The 23,991-nt window shown below is 48.0% G+C and overlaps 1 protein-coding gene and 1 long non-coding RNA gene across 6 annotated transcripts in view; one reads left to right on the top strand and one right to left on the bottom strand.

The window, feature by feature from the left end:
* The window catches only part of ZHX1 (zinc fingers and homeoboxes 1), a 71,229-nt gene that overhangs the window by 44,245 nt on the left and 2,993 nt on the right, over nucleotides 1-23,991 (bottom strand). The window lies entirely within an intron of this gene.
* On the top strand, nucleotides 515-20,223 carry LOC309436975. Of its 5 annotated transcripts, none has more exons than XR_014183444.1 (5): nucleotides 515-1,149; nucleotides 2,108-2,218; nucleotides 3,916-4,006; nucleotides 4,195-4,764; nucleotides 18,449-20,223. It is a non-coding gene; the product is annotated as an uncharacterized lncRNA (long non-coding RNA). The 5 variants fall into 5 exon arrangements; XR_014183445.1 differs by having other exon boundaries at nucleotides 517-1,220; XR_014183446.1 differs by lacking the exon at nucleotides 4,195-4,764 and adding an exon at nucleotides 11,375-11,517 and having other exon boundaries at nucleotides 520-1,220.

The raw sequence follows: 23,991 nt of genomic DNA, 5'->3' as shown, positions 1-23,991 counted from the left end.
GATTGTCACTTTGGCTGCTGTCACTGACTTTCAATGGGACTATGGGGTGGTTTGCTGACTGTGTTCCCCAAAATGACTGAAAAACTGACCCAGGGTGACAGTGTGGAAATGACGAACCAGAAACATTCCTGGGGGCAAAACTTTTCCCCTCAAAGCTTTGATCAGACTTCTTCCTGTCACTGGTCTTGACAGGACACTGCACCTACACGCTTTGAATTATGTTTATGACTGTGTAACTTTTGATTTTTCCTGACCAACTGTATATGGTTCCCACAAGCCACATCTTTATTTTTCTTTCTCCGGACAACAATCGTATTTCAGTGTCTGAACCAAAATGGCAAACAGTGATGAAAGAAATAGTATGTAGAAACGCGAGGTTTTGGGGAAGCATGCAGCTGGAGTTCAAGCCAAATCTTGACTAAAATATCTAGGTATGTTACTAAAGGAAGAGGTCCCCTTCTCCAAGTTCTTTAACTAAAAAAAAAAAAGGAGTGGTGTGGGTTTTTTTCCTCAGAGACGTCCGTTTTGTGCCCACTGGCCCCTGGTTTGGGGCTCTGGCCCCGGCGGCGATGTCCTCCCTCAGCTACAGCTCCGGGCGGCTGAGAGCTCGGACAGAGCCCTTCCCGGGGAGGGAACTTGGCGGGGCTGGAGACGCCGCTGTCCCCAAACCCGCCCGGGAGCGGGGCGGGCGGGTCCGGCGCGGAGCCCAAGTTTGCGGGCGGGGGCGCGGGCTGTGCGGGCGCCTCTGGCAGCCGGGACCCCCGGCCTGCCGACCCCGTCCCTCCCGCGGCAGCGCGCCGGTGGCTCCGGGGCTGCGGCTCCCGGGCAGCCCCCCGCGGGCGGCCGCTGCCTCGGCGGGGTCGGGCCGGCCTCCGGCTGGTGTCCGCCGCCTGACGGGCGGGGCGGTGGCGGAGCGGCTCCGCCCCCGCTCCCTGCCAGGGAGGCTGAGGCACCGGCCGCCGCTGCCCGGGCTCCCCGCGCACCCGCCCCGGGGCAGCGAGGCGCCGGGAGGATGCGAGTGGGCGCTGCGGGCGGCGGCGAGGCGAGGGCCCGGGCGGCCGGCGGCCTTGGGAGTTCCCGGCTCACCCGCCGCCCCCCCGCCCCAAAAGAAGTGCAGTAGTTTGTGAAACGCAAGATGGCGGCGCGGCGGTGAGCGCAGGCGGGCGGGCGGGCAGGCGGGCGGCGCGGGCTGAGAGGGCGAGGCGGAGCGGCGCCGGCAGGTAGGGGCTCGCGTCTCCCACCGCCGCTACCGCGGGCGGACCAGGGGGCTCTCGGCGCCGGGAGGCGGGCGGGCGAGCCCCCGGGAGGCGTGCCCCCGCTTCCCTCCGGGGAACGGGCCAGGTGCTCTTCCGGCGGGGACCGGGCAGCGCCAGCGAGCTCGCCGCTCCGCGCCTCCCCGGGGCAAGGGCGGCTCCCGGCCGGCGGCGGCGGGAGGGCCGAGCCGGGCCCGGCGGGGGTGGGCGCGGTGGGCCGGCCGCGCCCCGCCCGCCTCCCTATTGTCTGGCGGCGGCGGACGAGCGGCCGGCGCTGTCCCCGCGGCGCGGGCATCGCCTGAGGGCGGCGGGCTCCGGGCTGCCGGGGGAGCCGGGGCGGGGGGAGCGCCGGGGCGTAACTTGGTTGCGCTGCGTGCTGCCCGGTCCAACCGCTTCCAGCCCGAGGAGCATCCCCTCTGCCCGCTCATCGCTCCTCCGCCCCGGGCCAGCGCTGGAGCCGCAGCTTGTGCGTGGCGGAGGAAATTCCGTCTGACTCGCCAGTCCGAGAGTCGATAAGTTCAGTCCCGGTGCGCCCGGAGGAGCGAGCGAGTTCCCAGCCGGTGTCACCGGGCTGCGCGCACCCCGCTGGCTGACAGACAGACAGACAGACTGACTGACTGACTGACTGACAGACATAAAGACTGACAGACAGACTGACTGACTGACAGACTGACGGTACCAGCGAGCCATGAAGTTGTGGCTCCAGAGCCGTCTCGCATCCCGTGGCGTTGTGGAGCGGGGGCGAGCGCGGAGCAGCGCGGTGGATGTGCGGGCAGAGTTGGGGAAGGTGCCTGGCTCCCGCTTCGGGGGTGTCGGGGTTTTGGGATGCGTTCTGACACCCGTCTCTCCCCTAGATCAGGATGTGCAGCACTGGAGATCAGCACCGGCTTCAATAAACCACGTAATGGAGGCAGTTCTGGATCTCTGACAGGGCTCAGAGTATCTGCAACCCTGAACACTAGCTGGTAGGTCCTTGTGCTTTATTTCTGAGCTGCTTGGACTTTCTGGTAGGTTAAAGAGTTAATGGAAGGATGGAGAAGTTTACTTTGTACAAACTGCCATGTGAAGGCTGAGATGTCTCTTGGTCTACAAGCTTGCCAAATAAAGAGGTCGGTCAGAACTGAAACTTATCCTTAATGCTAATGTGGCAAAGTCCATATTTATAACATATTTATCCATATTTATCACGGAGCAGTTGAAGTGAAAACCTGTATTGTATAATACAACTTGGACAAAAGAGGGATATCTGGAGAGGCTGTGTTGTACTGTGGAGGGCAGATCTGGTACTGAATACATATGGTAAAGGTGATTTCAACAAGCAGTCAGTTCTATAAATAGTTTTGGTTTCACTGTGACCAGCCAAGAAGATGGGAGGCTGCTGCTAGTCACTGATATATTTAAGAAACAAAGAATATATGAATTAGCTATAAATTACAGCTATCTCATCTTGAAAAACGAAAGAAATAATTCCTTTTTTGCTAAGAAAAACTTTTATCAAGGCTGGTGCTGGAACGAATTAATGATTTCCGTTCCCAAAGCGGTTTGTGTTTGCTCACTTATTTAATGCACTTGAGCACTTCCACAATGAAGTGCTCTTGCTCTCAGTTCTTGGTTTATGAATGGATAGTGGACACACCTGTGTCAGGTTGTTCCAGGCTGGGTGTCCTGGGAGATACCTACAAGTATTTTGGGATCTGTTGTTCTTCCTGGTACTCACAGGGGGTTGGCTGAACATGTGAAGTGCACTGCACAGGTGCAGGGCTTGGGAAGCTTCTAGTTCAATGGCGGTAGCTAAGCAATGAAAAACTAGGTATATAGCAACCAAGTGGGGGGAGATACTGTGCCAAACTGGGTCCCTGGTTTTGTGTTTTTTCTCTGGCTGTCAACTGATATTTCTTTTTCTCTTAGTAGCACTTTTTTGGCAAAAGGATAAAACATTTATTGAAGGCTAGTAAAAGTTCACTAACGGGTATAGAACGCAAACATTGGTCTCCAGTTTTTACCCGCTTTCAGGAACAGGAGAGGAGGTGCCATCCAACAGATAAAATAAGATTCCCTATTGTGGAAGAATTCTAGAAATCTGCCATAATTAATCTATGTACCAGGAAATACTTAAGTTACAGTCTTGCTAAGATCAGAGATGGAGAGAGGCAACATTTGACATTTTCTGGACCACTGACAGTAGTTTGAGTCATTGTTCTTTGTAGTAATTGTAGCAATTTGAAACATAGTGCTAGGACTGTTTTCCTTAAATGAACTGGCAAAAAAGCAAGTCTGATGAACTAACGACAATATCACCATAAAATTGTGCTAAATTGGAGAGAATTTTCTTGGTTTGCAGATAAGTTTTTCACTACATTTTTTTCCTCAGGATCCTTAGGTCTCATACTTGCGGAAACTTACTGTTTATGGAAGCTATCAATGTGTTTTATTTCACTGCAGGCCCCCAGGAAGAGTTCAAAGTAACAAATTGAGAATTATTGAATTTCCTGCTTGAAAAAGCAGAGAGTATATTAAATGAACTTTAAAGCAATTAGAAGTTTAGCAGATAAGAAACATATTTGTATAAATGTGGGAGTTTTTAGATTTTGTGTTGGTTTGTTTTTTTTTTTTTTTAAGAGAAAACTTAGGACAAATTAAAAGGCAACCCTTTTGTTTCCAGGCTAGAAAAGAGATTTTCCAGATTCACACATGAGACTGGACCCCGAAGCCATTGGAGGCGTTTCTGGAAGAGCTAGCCGAAAAATGTGTTGGTAAGTTTGAAAACAAAGTGAGTTTACTGCTTGTGACCGGGTCCTGAGGAATCTGAGCTTGTACCAGGCAGTACCTGAGCCCCTGTGCCTTGTCGCAGTGCGAGGCAGTGAGGCAGCTGGCACGCCTTGGGAAAAACAAACAACAAGTTAGATGCTTCTTTTCTTTTAACTTTCTTTCTGTCTCTCAGAACACTGACTGGAGTTTGGGCGTCTTCCTCAGGAGCAAGGTTTTGATTAGGAGGCTGCTTCCTAAGTGCAGGATATCAGGCTGTGAGCCACATCACAGAATTTCTCTGCAGTGCAGTAACTCTTGAAGTTCTCTCTTAACCTGTTTCTTTTTGGCTGCATACAAAGTCTTTCAGCGTTGCACTTTGGAAACCTTGGCCTTGACTTCTGTGTTGCCTGAGACTGACATAACATTTGATTCTTGTTTTGTTTATTAGGATACTGTGGTGCTGACATTAAATCCTTGTGCGCTGAAGCTGCCCTCTGTGCTTTGCGCCGCCGCTATCCTCAGATATACAAAAGTAGAGCGAAACTGCTGTTAGATATCGCTTGTATTAAAATAACAGCACAAGATTTTGTTACGGCTGTGCAGAAGACTGTTCCAGCTTCACAGAGGGCTGTGGCTTCACCTGGGCGAGCGCTATCACCTATTTCAAAGCCGCTGCTTGAAAACACCCTAGCAAGAATTTTACAAGCCTTGCAGCGAGTATTTCCCCAGGCAGAGCTTGCACTAAAGAACGACCAACAGCAAGGTACAAAAATTACATCATGCAATTTAGTCTTGACTATTTTCACCCAAAATCAAATCCCCTTGTGGTACACACTGGACCTCTCCATCTCTAAACATCCCCCACCAGGTGCTGCCCGGTCCCTGGGCAAAAACAATCCCACGAATAGGCTTGCCTTTGCCTGAGCCAGGCGTGACCCAAATCTACATCAGCAACGTCAGTCTTAGCAGCTCGGTCTGCTTGCTGGTTGTTACGATGTTCCTTGGTGGCTCGACTTTTAGGGACATGAGCATCTACATGGCGAACTCTCACAGACAGCTTTTCTAGGCAAGCAGCAATGTCTTGCCACAGTGTGGCAGCCCAAATGGGTTTGCCCCTGCGTTGCCAGCTGTTTTACTTCCATTGCTGCAGCCACCCCCACAAGGCGTTTGCCACCATCCATGAATCAGTATAGAGGTACAGTACTGGCCATCTTTCAGCTATGTCCAGTGCCAGCTGGATGGCTTTCACTTCGGCAAACTGACTGGATTGGCTTCAGTGACTTGTCATGTGGGACTCCACACAGCAGCTTTCCACCTTCGATGTTTAGCTATAAGGCGGCAGGATCCATCCGTGAAGAGGGCATATCGCTTTTCGGTCTCTGAAAGGGTATTGTATGGGGTGCTTCTTCAGCACGCGTTACTTCTTCCTCAGGGGACATCCCAAAGTCTTTACCTTCTGGCCAGTCGGTGATTACTTCCAAAATCCCTGGGCGATTGGGACTCCCAATTTGAGCACGTTGCGTGATCAACGCAATCCATTTACTCCACGTAGCATCAGTTGCGTGATGCGTGGAGGAGACCTTTCCTTTAAACATCCAGCCTAGCACCGGCAGTCGAAGGTGCCAGCAGGAGCTGTGCTTCAGTACCAGACCCTTCTGAAGCAGCGTGGACTCCCTCAGAAGCTGCAAGTATTTCCTTTTCAGTTGGAGTATAATTGGCCTCAGGCCCTTTGTATCCTCGACTCCAAAAACCTAAGGGTCGACCTCGGGTTTTTCCTGGTGCCTTTTGCCAGAGGCTCCAGGTAGGGCCATTATCTCCGGCTGCGGTGTAAAGCACATTCTTAACATCTGGTCCAGTCCGCATTGGTCCAAGGGCCACTGCATGAGTTATCTCACGCTTAATCTGCTCAAAAGCTTGGCGTTGTTCAGGTCCCCACTCAAATTGGTTTTTCTGATGAGTCACCCGATAGAGAGGGCTCACAATCTGGCTGTATGCATCCTCCAGAAACCTACAACTCCCAAGAAAGTCTGTGTCTCCTTCTTATTAGCAGGTGGAGACATGGCTGAAGTCTTATTGATCACCTCCATCGGGAGCTGCCGCCGACCATCTTGCCATTTTATGCCTAAAAACTGGATCTCTTGAGCAGGGCCCTTGACCTTACTAGGTTTTATGGCAAAACCAGCATCCAACAGAATATTAATTATTCTCTCACCCTTTTCAAAGACTTCCCTCTCGGTGTTGCCCCATATGATAACGTTGTCGATATACTGCAGATGTTCTGGAGCTTTACGTTCTTCTAGCGTGGCTTGGATCAGTCCATGGCAGATGGTAGGACTGTGTTTCCACTGCCGCGATTGAGAGACGGAGACGCAGTTTGATGCAAACCAAAATGTCCGCTTTATTGCTCGGCGAGCATACATTTATATAGTTCAAGGCACACGTGCTTTATGTTGATTGGCTAATCACTTTAACAGACACTAGGCTAGCTAGGGCGGGATCGTTGGTCAGGCAGTGTTCACATGACAACAAGACGGCCATCCCGTAGCCACAGGCTGTTCCTTGTTCCAGGGCGCAGGCGCTGCCATTGACCATAAGTTCCTTGTTTCTAAGACTTGTCCGAGCGCGCTATGTTTCGCAGCTATTGCAACACTTAACCTTATTAACACAGTAAACATACAGCAAACTAACTTATCAACTCTAAATACAGAAAACTAACTTATCAACTCTAAATTCAGACAACCCACATCTCCCCCTTTTTGTTTTAATTAACTGGTTCTTCCCAAGGTCAGCGACCGACCAACTCGAGGACATCCTGTTTCACGAACACCTCCGTACTGGGGGCTTTCGTGATCCCTTTCTGATTTTGGTCCGCTCCTTGCTGCACAAGGAAAATTTTGTTCATTGAAGCAGTTATTGATTTTTGCAAGCATTGCAACACACACGGGATTACTATTAATAATGTACAAATCATTAAAAGAATAGAAACTCCTTGCTTAAGCAAATCTTTCATCCATCCAGAAATACCCCAAGAAGCTAAGTAGCGATAATCACAATTAAAACAACTATTCTTTTGCCCATTTTCGTAACCTCTGGAACAGAGTTCATTCAGTAGTGTCTTCTATATCAGTCGCAGGATCAAGACCAGAAATGTCTTCAGGAGGCTGCTGTAGTGTCTCTCGGAAAGGTCTCACGTTTTTAGCCGGAATCCAGCGGGGGCCTCTTTCTGTGGAAACACAAGCATAGCCTCTTCCCCATGTGACAAGGGGATAGGGTCCCATTATCTTACCTGTTTCGGGGTCCCGGATCAATACTGGCGGCTTAATCTTGGGTTCAAAAAGGGTGTTTGTGCTAAAATGGCGAACTACTGGAGGATTACTGTCTAATAGGGAACAGTTCAAAAAGTTAAAAACATACAAGGCTTTCTGTATTCGCTCCTCTGGCGTAGCGGCTCCTATTCCCCCTTTTTGTTTTAATAACAGGCGTTTTAAGGTTTGGTGGGAACGTTCTATCAGAGCTTGTCCCGTAGGAGAGTGAGGGATACCTGTAACATGTAATATACCCCAAAAGGCAAAAAAGGTTGTTAAGGTTTTAGATACATATGCGGGACCATTGTCAGTTTTAATTTGCGAGGGTACCCCTAAAGTGGCAAAAGCGCACATTAGATGTTTTTGCACATCGCGTGCTTTTTCTCCTGTATGACAGGAGGCAAATAACATTCCCGAAAATGTATCAACAGAGCAATGAACAAACCTTAAACGACCAAATTCAGCAAAATGAGTGACATCTGTTTGCCAGAGTTGAAGGCTCTGTAGCCCTCTGGGGTTGACTCCTCCTGCTATAGAAGGGAAAGAGTGCCTCTGACAATCAGGACACACCACGATGATATTATGGGCTTGTTGTATAGTGAGGTCAAATTGACGCTTAAGGCCTGCAGCGTTTTGATGAAAAAAGGAGTGGCTGAGTCTAGCTTGCGCCAATCGATCTGGTAACACCTGCACCGGTAGCGTAAGCAAGTCAGCCTGTCGGTTCCCTTCTGCAATAAAACCGGGTAAGGAAGTATGAGATCGAACGTGCATTATAAAATAAGGGTGAAGACGGGAATTTAACAGGAAAATGAGTTCTTGTAACAGATTAAACAGTGCCGTATGAGAAACATCTCGTAGCACAGAAGCTTCTGCTTGGCTAACAATTCCTGCAACATAAGCAGAATCAGTGATTATGTTGAGAGGAACAGACCATTTTCGAAACACTCGAACAACTGCAGACAATTCTACTATTTGAGGAGAAGCCTGTACAGTCTCTACCTCTGAGTTCCACTGTTCCCGATGGTCATCCCACCAAAGGACGACAGACTTGTGGGATTTGCCAGACCCGTCCGTGAATGCAGTGAGGGCTTGTAAAGGCCGGTCACTCCGCTTTGGAATAGGTAAAAGGTGAAAATCAACATTTAACAGTTTGTGAGAAGGCGGATGGGAAGTGAGTTGGCCTGCATAGCCAGTTAGAGCTATGCCTAGTGCATCTGATTGTTGTTGTAACCATTGCAGGTAAACACTTGTTACTGGCATACATATAAGGGTAAAGTCCGTGCCCGCCAGGGTAAGTAATCGCTGTCGGGCCCTGATGATTAAAGATGCAAACATCTCATGCAGGGTAGAAATCGTCTTTGTGGCTTGGTTAGGCAAAAAAATCCACTCAATAATCAGTAAAGGGTCCGTTTTCTGATAGTCCCATTGGAAAATAAGTGCATGAGGCTGTCGAGCAGGGTTAAGGATGATTAATTGAAAAGGCAATTCTGGTTCCCATCGATGCGCTTGTCTGGAGGTAATCGCTGCTGCAGCTTTATGCAAGGAAGCTACGGCTTCAGGACCGAGACTTCGCGGAGCGTTTAAGTCCGAGCTTCCTTTAAGCATTTCGAATAAGGGACGAAGATCCGCATTAGTGATTCCTAACAATGGTCTGACCCAATTGATTGTCCCTAGCAGTTTTTGTACATCATGTAGAGTTTTTACATTCGCCTGAATTTGTACAGGTTGCGGAGCAATAGTCTGAGCTCTTATACGCCATCCTAAGTATTTCCAAGGTGGTATTTTTTGAATGTTTTCTGGTGCAATACAGAGGTCTGCTGATTTTACAGCAGCCACGACAAGGGCTACAGCTTCCTCCATGACCTCATGGTGTTGTGCTGCCACTAGAATGTCATCCATGTAATGATATAACAATGCAGCAGGTACCACAGTTCTGACAGGACTAAGTATTTTGGCTACATACCATTGGCATATTGTAGGGCTATTTTTCATTCCCCGCGGTAGCACAACCCACTGGTATCTTTGCAAAGGGGCTTGCTCTCCCGTAGATCCAAAATCTCCCTGCCTCAGTTGAAGCGACTGGTCGAAAACTGGGGTGCAATCTTCCTTAGGAATCATTATCAGCTGCGCAATACGACTGCCCTTTGGGACAGTACAAGGAGGAAACGGGGTCCAGGCCATAATTTTGATTTCTGAATTACTGTCAGGATCGATTACTCCGGGCAATACAAAAAGTCCTGACAGAGTGGTGGACGACCTTCCTAATAATAGTGCCTGTGTTCGGGGAGGTAAAAGACCAGCAACGTTGGTGGGTAATAAATGGACAGAAGAATCGAGTAGAGTTATTGCGTGGGCGGTTGCCAGGTCCAGGCCGGCACTCCCTGCTGTTGCTGGGCTGAGGCAGGAAACACTACGGCTTCCCCCTGCATCCGCGGGGGCGCAGGCCGCGGAACTTGTGTCTGCGCGCGCCGCGATCCCGCGCTCTGCGACCAGTTTCCCTGTATTGGGCGTCCCTGGGAATCATATTTAGATCGGCATTGGTTAGCATAATGACGCCCTTTTTGACACTTGGGGCAAACCCCAGGTGTTTGGGGTCGTTTCCCAGCATTGGCACTAAAGCAATCTTTTTTAAGGTGCCCTGGTTTTCCGCACCCATAGCAGTTCCGAGACTGCGGAGTGGTATTTGTTGGTCCGCGCATGGCCGCAAAAGCAGCAGCCATGGGTTCATATTTATGCTCCATAGTGCCAATTCTGTTGCAGGCTTCTACCATCTCGATTAAAGTGGGGTTTTGATTTGGAAGAGACTTCAAAAGCTTTTTACAATCGGCATTAGCATTTTCCACAGCTAATTTAAGAAGCAAAATCTCCCGAGCGTCCGCATTATCTATTTGACGTTCTAGGGCTTGTTTTAATCTATCTATAAACTGCATATACGGCTCGCGAGATTCTTGGGTAATGCTAACAAATGCTTTTTGGGGTTTACTAGAGTCAGGAACTCTCAGTAGGGCCTTCTTTGCTTCCTCCCGGATTGCTTCTAAAGCCTCCCGGGGGATATCCCTAGCTTGGCCAGCCGGATCAGAATGCTGCCCAGTTCCTGTAAGGTGTTCCATAGTTAACCCAACTAGAGCAGCGTTCGCATGGCCTGCATAACCCAACAAAATTGTCTGCAATCCCGTTTTCCATTGAGACTCCCACATTGTATATTGTGTTGGGGTTAATAACAACCGCACGAGAGATTTTAAATCATGTGGGGTCATGACATATGTATCGAATACAGAAGATAAAAGGCTTGCAAAATAAGGAGAAGACAACCCATGTTTGGTAACTGTACGACGCAGTTCCTTGATAACTGAGAAAGAAGGGGTTCCCACTGAGCCTGAGCCCCCCGTCCCTGGTATATCACAGGGGCAACTATGGTTCTTGCTATGTCCAGTTCCCCCTCCTTCAATGCTTGGCGCTTTATCTCTCCCCAAACTTCATGAGGATCAGGGGGAAAAAGATCAGGTTCTTTTTCAGGGCTAATCGGACCCGGTTCAAAGGGATCACCCTCCGGGGGATAGCCCGCGACACAAGCTAATGGCGGCGAGGCGGCGGCGGCAGCACAAGATGGCGGCGGGTCGCGGCCATGCGGGCGCGGAGCAACCGCCACCGCGGCTGCTGAAGGGGCCGGGCCCGCCGGGGCTTTGCCCTGCGGAGCGGGGGTGGCGGCACAAGATGGCGGCAGCGCAGAGGGACCTGCCCCACCAGCGATATTAGGGGGGTAGGGAGGAGGTGACTGAGCTCTCTCCTCGGAGCCTCGCTGATTTTGCTCTTGTGCCTTTATGGTTTCAAAAATTTTTCTCCATCCGGGGAGCATACGCTGCGCTTCCTCATTTCCTGAGGTGCCTGCGTCCCATAGCTTTACCCCCACATCGTCCCAAAGTTCACGCGTAAAAATAGAAGAGGCAGTTACCGTGGGGATCTTAACCTGCACCCGTTTAAGGATTAACTTAAGATCTTGTCCTGAAAGAGTTTTTCTCCCCTGCTTTTTAAGCAGAGCTTTCATTAGTTCATAAACTTCTCTCTCAGGGGAGGACACTTGACTCCCCATCTTTTAGTTTCCCGCAGCTCACCTCTCGTTCCAGACGGAGGGATTGATTGGCCGGCCGGCTTATCCTGCTTCCTTTCAGCAGCTCATTCCACGTTCTGCGGGACTCGCGACATGCCACCAGGTAGGTGGTTATTCAATCCTCGGCGATTTCGTCGCTGACGATCACGTCGGGGTCACCAATTTGCCGCGATTGAGAGACGGAGACGCAGTTTGATGCAAACCAAAATGTCCCCTTTATTGCTCGGCAAACATACATTTATATAGTTCAAGGCACACGTGCTTTATGTTGATTGGCTAATCACTTTAACAGACACTAGGCTAGCTAGGGCGGGATCGTTGGTCAGGCGGTGTTCGCATGACGACAAGACGGCTATCTCGCAGTCACAGGCTGCTCCTTATTCCAGGGCGCAGGCACCACCATTAACCATAAGCTCCTTGTTTCTAAGTCTTGTCCGAGCACGCAGCACTTCGCAACTATTACAACACTTAACCTTATTAACACAGCAAACATACAGCAAACTATCTTATTAACTCTAAATACAGAAACTTAACTTATCAACTCTAAATTCAGACAACCCACAGCTTTCTGATGTAATACCCCTCTGTCGAGGGTTAAGATTGCGGGGTGACAATAAAACCCTGGCAGATGTATTGTTAACCTCCTCTCCCCCCCCACTTCCCCCTTTTTCCCTTCCCTCTCCCCCCTTCCCACTCAGGACAGGTGATCGGGAGGGAGAGAAGGACAGAGAGAAGAGAGTTGGAAAAATTAAAGATGTTTTACTAATGCTACTAATAAGAATAGAGAAAATAATACAAAATATACAAAACCAGTCTTGAAAGCCTCAGCAACTGCAGAGCCGGCACCCAAAGTCCTGGATTAGACTCTGCAGCCAACTGGAGCTGGATTCAGTCTGTCACTAGGCCTCAGTTCACAGGGATGAGTAGCAAGGTCCTCTCCTAATGTCGGCCATAAGGAGAAGGGAAAAGGCAAAAGGGGCGAGATCCTCGTGATCTCCCACTTTTATATGAAGTATTCACGTGAATGGAATGTTATACACAGTTGGTCAGTTTCTTAGTCACTTGTTTCTCGTCGCCCCTCTCACAAGATGTCCATCCATGCTTATCAATAAGTTTGCATTCCATTGCTAGGTTTACCAAAACATGTGTCTGGTTCTCCAGGAAAATGCAGTTAATATGAAGGCTTTAGCTGACAGGCAAAATTCACTGAAAGAGAAACTTGTTTTTAACAAAACCAGGACACCCTCGTATATTATGAGGGGTGTACACTTTTAACTCTCCTCCCATAGTTATTTTCCCAGCTTCTTCGACTAGGAGGGCAGTAGCCACTATGGCCTGTAAACAGGTAGGCCAACCGCGACTGACTGGATCTAATAACTTGGAATAATACCCCATGGGTTTCTTTCTACCTGCCCATTCTTGCGTTAGGACCCCGAAGGCCGTTCCACCCTCCGTGTTAACAAATAGATAGAAAGGCCTCCGGGTATCCACCAGACTCAGTACTGGGGCATTTACTAAATCAGTTTTTAAGTTTTCTAATTGCTCGTCATCCTCTGTACTCCATTTCATCAGACCTTCCCCCACTAGCTTCTGATATAAGAACTTAACCTTGTTGCTGTAATTTTCAATCCACTGTCTACAGTAGCCGAAAAGACCTAAAAGTTGTCGCACTTGCCTTTTATTCTTGGGAGGCTGGAGGGACAAAATAGCGTTTACTCGCTCTGGATCTAGTCTCTTAGTCCCTTTACTCAGCCAGTGCCCTAGATATTTTACTTCTTCCTCAGTAAATTGCAGTTTAGATTTTGATACCTTTAAACCCTTTAGGCTCAAGAAATTTAATAACTTAATGCTGGTGCTTCGCACACTATCTTGGCTTTTTCCAGCTATTAATAGGTCATCTATGTATTGTACTAAAACTACCCCAGGTTCCAGTTCAGAATCTTCCAAGGCTTGTTCCCGGGCCTGTCCAAAGAGGTTTGGTGATTCAGTAAATCCCTGTGGAAGAACCGTCCATCTAAGTTGTTGTTTCCGATGAGTATCAGGGTTCTCCCACTCAAAGGCAAAATGGTCACGACACTCTTCCCTCAAAGGGCAGGCCCAGAAGGCATCCTTTAGGTCAGTGACACTATACCAGGACAATTCTGGGGACAGCTGGCTCATTAGGTTGTAAGGGTTGGGCACTACTGAGAACCTAGTTACCGTCCTTTTATTTACTTCACGGAGGTCTTGCACTAAACGATAGGACCCATCTGATTTCTTCACGGGTAATATGGGGGTATTATGGGGCGACATGCATGGTTCTAGCAGTCCCTGTTGTAATAATCGATCAATTACAGGTTGCAGCCCGCGTCTCCCATCCTGTGATATAGGGTATTGTTTAACACGTATCGGTACTTCCGGATCCGTTATTGTCACTGTAATCGGTGGAATATCTAATTTTCCAACCAACTCTGGAGTGTACCATACTTCAGGATTGATCTTAGCTTCGTCTTCGGTTGTTAAAGCGTACAGTTTTACTTTCAATTCTCGATCTTTTACCTCCAAACTAATTCCCAATTCGACGATTAAATCCCTTCCTAATAGGTTATATTCGGCTTCAGATACTAATAAAAAGGACCCTACCCCTATCCGGGATGGGGATTCTATTTCTACTCCTTTGACTACAGGTACAGAAAAGGGTTCTCCTTTTGCTCCTATTACTTGTATTTTCTCCGACGAGGGGGTGCATCCCCGGGGCACAGTTTGGACAGTAGATCTTTCTGCCCCCGAATCCACCAGGAATTCTATTTCCTGACGCTGGGGACTTCAATTTTATCAAGGGCTCTGTTGTTTTAGAAGTCCCCAGCAGATAGAGCCCCTGACACCCCTACTCCGCGTGATACATCTTTTCATCCTGTATACGTTTCCTACAATTCCTACGCATATGTCCCTTCCTCTGGCAGTAAAAACATTCTATTTCTCTCAAATCCTTCGGTCCGACTTGGCTTCCCTGAGGTGGCCCGTTCCCACCTATGCGTGGTGGCCCTCCCTTTTGTGGAGCCGTCCTCTGTCCTTCTCGGACTGCCGCTACTAAAATTTTAGCTTGTCTCCTCTGGGTCTCTTCCTCCCTCCTCACATAAACCTTCTGCGCTTCCCTTAGCAACTCACAGAATCACAGAATCACAGAATCGACGGGGTTGGAAAAGACCTCAGAGATCATCGAGTCCAACCCTTGGTCCAACTCTAGTCCGTTTATTAGATCGTGGCACTAAGTGCCATGTCCAATCTGAGTTTAAAAACCTCCAGGGACGGCGAGTCCACCACCTCCCTGGGCAGCCATTCCAATGTCTGACCACTCTCTCTGTAAAGAATTTCTTTCTAATATCCAGCCTAAATTTCCCCTGGCAGAGTTGAAGCCCATGCCCCCTTGTCCTATTGCTGACTGCCTGGAGAAGAGACCAATCCCCACCTGGCTAGAACTTCCCTTCAGGTAGTTATAGAGAGTGATGAGGTCACCTCTAAGCCTCCTCTTCTCTAGACTAAACAACCCCAGCTCCCTCAGCCTCTCCCCATAGGTCTTATGTTCAAGTCCCTTCGCCAGTCGTGTTGCTCTTCTCTGGACTCGCTCCAGCACTTCAATGTCTTTCCTGAACTGAGGGGCCCAGAACTGAACACAATACTCCAGGTGTGGCCTCACCAATGCAGAGTACAGGGGAAGGATCACTGCCCTTGTCCTGCTGACCACGCTATTTTTGATCCAACACTTTCTCTTGCCAATCTTCCAACTTTTCTAACTTCTTTCTAATATCCGGCCATGACTTTGCCACAAACTGAGTTTTTAAAAGAGCTTGCCCGACCGGCATCGCAGGGTCTATCCCGGAGTAAAGCTGCAAGCTCTTTCTTAATCTTTCTAACCATTCTGTGGGAGTCTCATCTTTCTTTTGTTGTTCATTAAAGGCTTTATTTATGTTCTGCCCTCGAGGGACCGATTCCTTAATCCCTTGTACGATTATAGTGCGGAGATCTCCCATATGGCCCCTGTGTTCCGGGTTTTGATTATTCCAATTAGGGCGCTGCTGGGGCCATTTGGTATCAGCACCCGGCCCTTGCTGGTGTTGCTGGTCCCAGACATTCCCGCCCTCCTGATCATTTCCCGCTCTTCTGCGGTGAATAATATCACTAGAATTGCTTGTAACTCATCCCAAGTATATAAATTGGGCCCCAAAAACTGATCTACCCTTTCCGACACTCCTAGGGGGTCCTCTAGTAAACTTCCCATTTCCTTCTTAAATTCTCTCACATCCCCCGAATTTAGAGGAACCGACACAAACCCTACCCCGGGTTGTGGACCTCCCATCGCTATTTCTCGCAACGGATATAACCCCGTCTCTGAGGGTGCCTGTTGTCCTAGTTCTGATGTAATCTGCTGCCTAGCTTGACTCCTTGTGATTCTCCGAGTATCTCCCGTTGGCCCTGAGGAGTCGGTCTCCTCTTCCTCAGGGGCCGAAGGCATTGGAGGAGAGGGGGGTCCTGGGCCTACTACTGGCAGGGGATTATAAGGAGGGGGAGGGAGTGGAGGTTCCTCAGGAACTCTCTTTCTGCGGCCAGATTTCTTTTCACTTAAAGCGAAAATACCAGCGCGAGTGGCAGAAGGTAGCCAACAACGCACATACTCACTTTCATCAGGATTAAAGGGTTCCTTGTCATTTACATAAATATTTAGGGCCTGACAAATCCAATCCTCAAATGACCCAAATATTGGCCAAAACAAATGATCTGGTCTGATCTGCTGGTTACCCCAGACATACATACAATAATATACCATTTTCTCTTTACTCTTGTTTCTCGTGCAAGATGCACCTTCCCAATTTTTGAGCATAAGGCCCAATGGGGAATCTCAGGGAATATCTGGTAACCTCTCCTTGGGTCCCTTCCCCATGGGATCAGAAGGCTTGCTCTTCCTCTGTCCCATCTTCTGGAGTGCCTTCTTTCACACACACACACGCACCCCTCGTTCGTGGCTCACGCCCTCGCAGGCAATGAGAACCGCACTACTAGAGAGTCCCGCCCTGCCTTACGGCAGGGTCCACACTCGCTTCGCTTCCAAGGCGGGGGCGTCTCGTTCAAGCACACTCCAGGAAACCCACCCCAACCGAACGGAATCGCTTTCTATACTTACCCTCTGTCACGAAATATTACACGGAGGCACCCCGAGGTTAATTTAAGGGACAACAGAGTCCACAACAACTTTTATTAAACCAGTGAGAAACAGGGTTTTAGCACTCCACAAATGACTTAAATACAGGTTCGGATATCAGTTGAGGAAATAATTTGAAGGGGCAGCAACTAATACAACAGCGGTCCACAGCGTGCATGCACGTGGCTGCACCAAGACAATGCCGGAGCCGTCCCTGGGTCCCGGAGAAGCACACACTTGCCAAACACGGTGCAGGATTATTTTTTTAAAAGAGATGCACGCACTCGTAGTGAGTACGGGAAGTGTACACTCGCGATTCCGCGAGGGTAAATTTATAATACACTCGCAATTGTGCGAGGAAATAATTTACTTACACGTGCTAGTGTGCACGGAATCCTACACGTGCTTATGTGGAAGCACGGGAGGAAAATACACTCGCGATTGTGCGAGGAAATAATTTGAAGTACACGTGCAAATGTGCACGGAAAATATATGTGCAAATATGCACGAAAAGTATGAATATACTCGCAATCCTGCGAGACGTTTTACTTACACACGTGGCAGCGAGGCAAGCGGAGTCTCAGTCCCGGGGAGCCGGGGGGTGGTCCCGTGGCTCCCAGCGGCAGTGGCCAAGCTCGTGCTCCAAGGGACCCGTGACAATGGGCGGAGTCACCAACGAGAATCCCGTTTTTTATCTGATCAGACCTGACTGGAGGCAATCTAGAAGCTTCTCTGCAGCCCCCACACTGACTGTGGGTGCCCCTGAAGCCTCAAAAACATCCCCCACACTGCCTGTGGGTGCCCAGCGGCTCGGCACTCCCTTCTCCTAATGGGCCTGGCTAGTGTGCTCTGGGCCACACAAAAGAAGCCGTTAGCCTCAAGTAGCAGAGAAAGAGGGAGATGTGCCTACTCCTTCCAAACTGGGGGAGAGAGGGGGGTTGCATTCTGCCACACCCTCCCTGGGGTCTTCGTCCGGTTCTTCGTGCACAAAGTTTTACGGGGTTCAATTCTTTTGCCTAATTACCTAAATTTAGGGTTCGGAGGTTAAGGTTTCAGGGTGATCCTTCGTCCACTCCAGGGCCATCTGAAAACGGGACAGGGCGCCTCCCTGAAGTTTAGGAGTCCCTCCCAGAAATCCTTAATCCGAGTCACGGCACCAAAATTTGTTATAAATGAAGACGAGTTTTTGAGCTAATCAATTAATTTTATTAAGCAAGCGAATTTAAAGCAAGCGGTAATTAGGCAAAACAGCGCTGGGTGACCGGGGGAACTCGGTTCCGCCAACGGGCACACACTCAACTTTTCGTATGTGCTTATATATGTTATACGCTCGTTCACGCGCCGGGACACCCTAACGAGTTAGCTCCTGGTTGGCTAGTCGACAGTGTCCACGCGCTGCCGGGCGCTCTGTTATCTGTTGCACCATCCGGGCGCTCTATTGTTTCATCCAGGCGTTGGCTTAACTACTACTACAAAGTTCTACAAAACATAATCAAACTTGCACAAGCACAGTTACTGCTTACAACAATATGCATACTATAATTGAATCCTACTCGATTTGTTCAACAATAACAATTTTGACCATCACTTATTACACCTCGGGCCGCGCTGCGCAACGCTGAGCCCGTCACGTGGCCGTCGAGGCAAGGGCTGATCGCGGCACAGAAACGGCAGGGTGCAGGAGCACGCGGGTCCGACCCTGCCCTTGTAAGTGCCAAAATACTAAAAATAAAAATACTAAAAGTCCCGAATATGCCTGCATTCTCCACCAATTATCTGTCGTGGTTTGATCATGGGGAGACAATCAAAACTGTGGCAGGTGGTTTCCCTTCACCCTTTTCCCCCGTTCCCCTTTCAGGCCCCCTCGCCTCTCTCCTTCCCCCTCCTTCTCACTAGGATTTGGGGAGGACAGGAAAAGAGAAAAGTAAAGGAAAAGAGAATTGGGAAACTTGAAAACGTTTACTAAGACTAGAAAAACGAACACAGAGAAAAATAACACAGAAACAAATATTGTAAAACCAGTCCTGAAGTCCAGCAGGATCCCACAGTTGAACCGGAAACAGCACGAGACCTCAGCTTGCAGGAACAGCAGAATGAAGGAAAGCAGTCCGAAGAAAATGAACCGATGCGCCGAGCAGCCGATGAAAAAAAAAAGAAAAGAGAGCAAGCCAGTCCACGTGCTCTGCTTGTATAGGCAGGAAATCGTGAATGGGATGGAATACCCCTATTGGTCAGTTCGTGGCCACATGAGACTCGGGCCAGTTCCTTCCATTGCTTCCCCCCCCGCTTCAGCCCAAAACGGGGCAGGGGGTGGGGGTTCACAACACCAGGACAGTGTTGTTTCGGGCATACGTTGATTCAGATCTAAATTTAATGTAAGAGATCGATGCTTAATATGCTGCTTATTAACATCTGCAGGAAATTACACAAGATAGAGGCTGAGGCATGTGACTTCCAGCCAGAGGATCAAGTATTAAGAAAAACTTGGAGAGAGCTCACTGGTCCGCCGTTGGGAAGGGCCTTTTTGTTGTTCTCACTACAGATACTGCGATTCGCACAGCAGAGCGAGGCTGGACTCACGCATCTCGGGTCAAAGGACCAGTAGAATCCACTTCCGCTAGATGGACTGTCACATCTGAACCAGGAGAACTTCGAGTGAAAATAAAGAGAAACGATCCGGTGGGCGAATCACCCTGAGGGAATCATAAGAAAACTTTAGAATGGGGAATATCAAACAGACATATGCAACATACCAAGATAAAGTGATTGTCATTGTTTTCCTTCTGTATATGTATTGTAAAGAAAAGTGTTATAACCATTGCTGTTACAATAACATTTCTCGAAGGTTGTGTCGCAAATGTATGCGAGAGGAACTTAAAATAACTTGAACTACTGGCTGTATTGCTGGCAAGCTAGGACAACTTAAACTAGACTTTGAGGGCCAAGATTATTGGGATTCAAAGGGTTTTTGGGGAGCTCTTTGAAAAAGGAGTCAGAGGAGAACTACAAAGTCGTGGTCAACCCCTCCAAACAGTGTGTCAGAGGGTGGTCAAGATTCCTTGTAATCTATCCCCGATAAAAGCTAAAGCGTGGGAATTTCTAATTAAGAGATACGACAAACGAAAGTTCCTACCTGTGGCTCCTGAAGAATATCCTTGCTGCCAAGAAGATGGACCACCTCGCTGCTGGCAGCAACCCAGCAGGCGAAGGAGGCAGGAGGGTAAAACAGTGGGGCATGTTAATCAGGTGGAATTCAATGTTGAGTTTACTACAGATGCTCAGTGGGATTATACATCCATTTTCCAAGAGCTTCCAAAGTGTGAAACCTGGCCATAATAAAGATTGTCCTGTAGCTCGACAGCAATACTGGGCCATCAAATGTTAAAAATTGGCTTAATTCTTCTTATAAGAATACATGCGATATGTGGAAATAATCTTAATAATCCACATCAACCTTATGAATGGATCCTTCAAAGACGGGAAGATCAAATTGTAATTAAGCGAAATACAACCACAGGATCTCCTAGTGTTTTTGTTCCTCTTTGTCAATTAGTACCTATACAACCCTGTGTAAACCAGAAACTATTTTTGTCCTGTCTCTAATCCAGGAAAAAGTTATTGTAACTATCCTAATCATTGTGCCTATTGGAGTTGTGAAACTATTGCATCCGCCTGGGGACCTGCAGTAAAGGATAAGTTTCTAGCCACAACCTGGGGACCTTCAGGATGTAACTCTCCTCGACATGATTCAATAGGAGGAAGGGTAGGGTTCAGTAATTGTAAATATTTAATACTCGCAGTTTTACAACTAGAATATCAAGGATGGCTAATGGGAAGAACCTGGGGAGTTAGATTTGGGAACCGGAAACGGACAGAGGGGGATTAATACGAATTAGTAAACAAGTAATTACCACACAGCCACAAGCTGTAGGGCCAAATATAGTCACAAGAAAAGATAAAGAGAGGAAAAGTGAAGAAAATGGTACAGTTGTATCTGTCCTTAAGGAAATCTTAGCCCCGACTGAGAACTCTAATATAGATGAGGAGAAGACTCCTCGGTTCAAACTAATGCAGGCAGCATACACCACCTTGAATAATACTGACCTCAACATGACCAAGTCCTGCTGGTTGTGTCATGATGTTAAACCTCCATTTTATGAAGGAATAGCCCTAAGTGGTACATATAAACTATCTAATTCAAGAAACTACTGTAGGTGGGAACAAAAGAAGGTGGGAATCACTCTTCAACACGTAAGGGCACGGGGGACATGCCTAGGAAAAGTGCCACCTACAAGAAAAAAGCTTTGTAGTTACAGAATAGACACAACAATGATAGCTTCACATAAATGGGTACTACCAGAAACAGGTGGATTGTGGATATGTTCCAGAACAGGATTAACCCCATGTGTATTACTGAGAGTGGTTAATAGCAATACTGAATTTTGTATTCAAGTTTTAGTGGTCCCACGAATACTTTATCATTCTGAGGAAAGTACGTATATGCGTTGGAGTACTGAAAATCATAAGATCCAGAAGAGAGAACCTACAACAGCTATTACCACAGGCACATTAATGGGCTTGGGAGTAACTGGGGCTGCAAAGGGGATCTCATCCAACAATAAGGTTTTACCTCTCTCTGAGCAGCTGTAGATGAAGACTTAGAAAGGATTGAAAAATCTATTTCTTATCTTGAGAAACCCTTAACTTCCCTCTCTGAGGTAGTCTTACAAAATCGAAGAGGGTTAGACTTATTATTTCTGCAGAAAGGAGGGGTATGTGCAGCTCTAGGAGAAGAATGTTGTTTTTATGCTGACCACACAGGAGTCGTACGAGACTCCTTAGCCAAAGTGAGAGAAGGATTGGCACAAAGGAAGCGAGAGAGAGCAGCTCAGCAAGGATGGTTCGAATCCTGGTTTAATCAATCACCCTGGCTAATGACCTTGATTTCCACTCTGTTAGGGCCTTTGATAATATTAATATTAGTTTTGAGTTTTGGACCATGTATTCTCAATAAGTTCTTAATCTTTACTAAAAATAGAATCAATACACAACTCATGGTAATGAGACAACAGTATGTGGAAAAAGGTGAATATGATAGTCTCTTAAATGCAGCACTCTAAGCTATAACACGGTTTGATCAGCAAATTAAAGGATAAAAAGAAAGGGGGGGTTGTAATAAATTGCATAACTAAAGTAAATTTGCTAATCAAACCAGGAATATGTTAGTGGTTAATGATTTACTGATTTATGCAGATGTTAAACCGCCATAGTTTGTCACATTCTGATGTTGCGAGTTTTGGCGGGAAAGCTGTTGTGTGCTCATGGGGAGGGGGATGTGCTTTGCTGTGCGAGGACAGCATAGCAACCCATCTAACCAATCAGGAAAAAGATCGGGGGTGTGTACTTACAGACAGTATAAAACCACTTCTTTTTCTGTAACCAATTTGCGTACCTTGCATACCCTGAGGAAAAGTATTTCCTGGTACATAGATTAATTATGACAGATTTCTAGAATTCTTCCACAGTAGGGAATCTTATTTTATCTGTTGGATGGCACCTCCTCTCCTGTTCCTGAAAGCGGCTAAAAACTGGAGACCAATGTTTGCGTTCAATACCGGTTAGTGAACTCTTACTAGCCTTCAATAAATGTTTTATCCTTTTGCCAAAAAAGTGCTACTAAGAGAAAAAGAAATATCAGTTGACAGCCAGAGAAAAAACACAAAACCAGGGACCCAGTTTGGCACAGTATCTTCCCCCCATATTTTCTGGTTGCTATATACCTATTTTTTCATTGCTTAGCTACCGCCATTGAACTAGAAGCTTCCCAAGCCCTGCACCTGTGCAGTGCACTTCACATGTTCAGCCAACCCCCTGTGAGTACCAGGAAGAACAACAGATCCCAAAATACTTGTAGGTATCTCCCAGGACACCCAGCCTGGAACAACCTGACACAGGTGTGTCCACTATCCATTCATAAACCAAGAACTGAGAGCAAGAGCACTTCATTGTGGAAGTGCTCAAGTGCATTAAATAAGTGAGCAAACACAAACCGCTTTGGGAACGGAAATCATTAATTCGTTCCAGCACCAGCCTTGATAAAAGTTTTTCTTAGCAAAAAAGGAATTATTTCGTTTTTCAAGATGAGATAGCAGTAATTTATAGCTAATTCATATATTCTTTGTTTCTTAAATATATCAGTGACTAGCAGCAGCCTCCCATCTTCTTGGCTGGTCACAGTGAAACCAAAACTATTTATAGAACTGACTGCTTGTTGAAATCACCTTTACCATATGTATTCAGTACCAGATCTGCCCTCCACAGTACAACACAGCCTCTCCAGATATCCCTCTTTTGTCCAAGTTGTATTATACAATACAGGTTTTCACTTCAACTGCTCCGTGATAAATATGGATAAATATGTTATAAATATGGACTTTGCCACATTAGCATTAAGGATAAGTTTCAGTTCTGACCGACCTCTTTATTTGGCAAGCTTGTAGACCAAGAGACATCTCAGCCTTCACATGGCAGTTTGTACAAAGTAAACTTCTCCATCCTTCCATTAACGCTTTAACCTACCAGAAAGTCCAAGCAGCTCAGAAATAAAGCACAAGGACCTACCAGCTAGTGTTCAGGGTTGCAGATACTCTGAGCCCTGACAGAGATCCAGAACTGCCTCCATTACGTGGTTTATTGAAGCCGGTGCTGATCTCCAGTGCTGCACATCCTGATCTAGGGGAGAGACGGGTGTCAGAACGCATCCCAAAACCCCGACACCCCCGAAGCGGGAGCCAGGCACCTTCCCCAACTCTGCCCGCACATCCACCGCGCTGCTCTGCGCTCGCCCCCGCTCCACAACGCCACGGGATGCGAGACGGCTCTGGAGCCAGAACTACATGGCTTGTTGGCTTCCGTCGGTCTGTCTGTCTGTCAGTCTGTCGGCCAGCGGGGTGCGCGCAGCCCGGTGACACCGGCCGGGAACTCGCTGCCTGGTCCCCGCCGGAAGAGCACCTGGCCCGTTCCGTGGAGGGAAGCGGGGACACGCCTCCCCGGGGGACTCACAGTATCACAGTATGTTTGGGATTGGAAGGGACCTCAAAAGTTCATCCAGTCCAATCCCCCTGCTGGAGCAGAAACGCCTAGGTGAGGTCGCACAGGAACATGTCCAGGCGGGTTTTGAATGTCTCCAGAGAAGGAGACTCCACAGCCTCCCTGGGCAGCCTGTTCCAGTGTCTGTCACCCTCACTGAGAAGAAGTTTTTTCTCAAATTTAAGTGGAACCTCTTGTGTTCCGGCTTGATCCCATTACACCTTGTCCTATCATTGTTTGCCACCGAGAAGAGCCTGGCTCCATCCTCGTGGCACTCACCCTTTATATATTTATAAACATTAATAAGGTCAC

The sequence above is a fragment of the Streptopelia decaocto genome (genome assembly GCF_964273445.1).
Source record: "Streptopelia decaocto genome assembly, chromosome: 2".
Lineage (NCBI taxonomy): Eukaryota > Metazoa > Chordata > Aves > Columbiformes > Columbidae > Streptopelia > Streptopelia decaocto.
The sequence above is the reverse complement of the archived record's forward strand: the minus strand, read 5'-3'. Positions and strand labels throughout refer to the sequence as shown.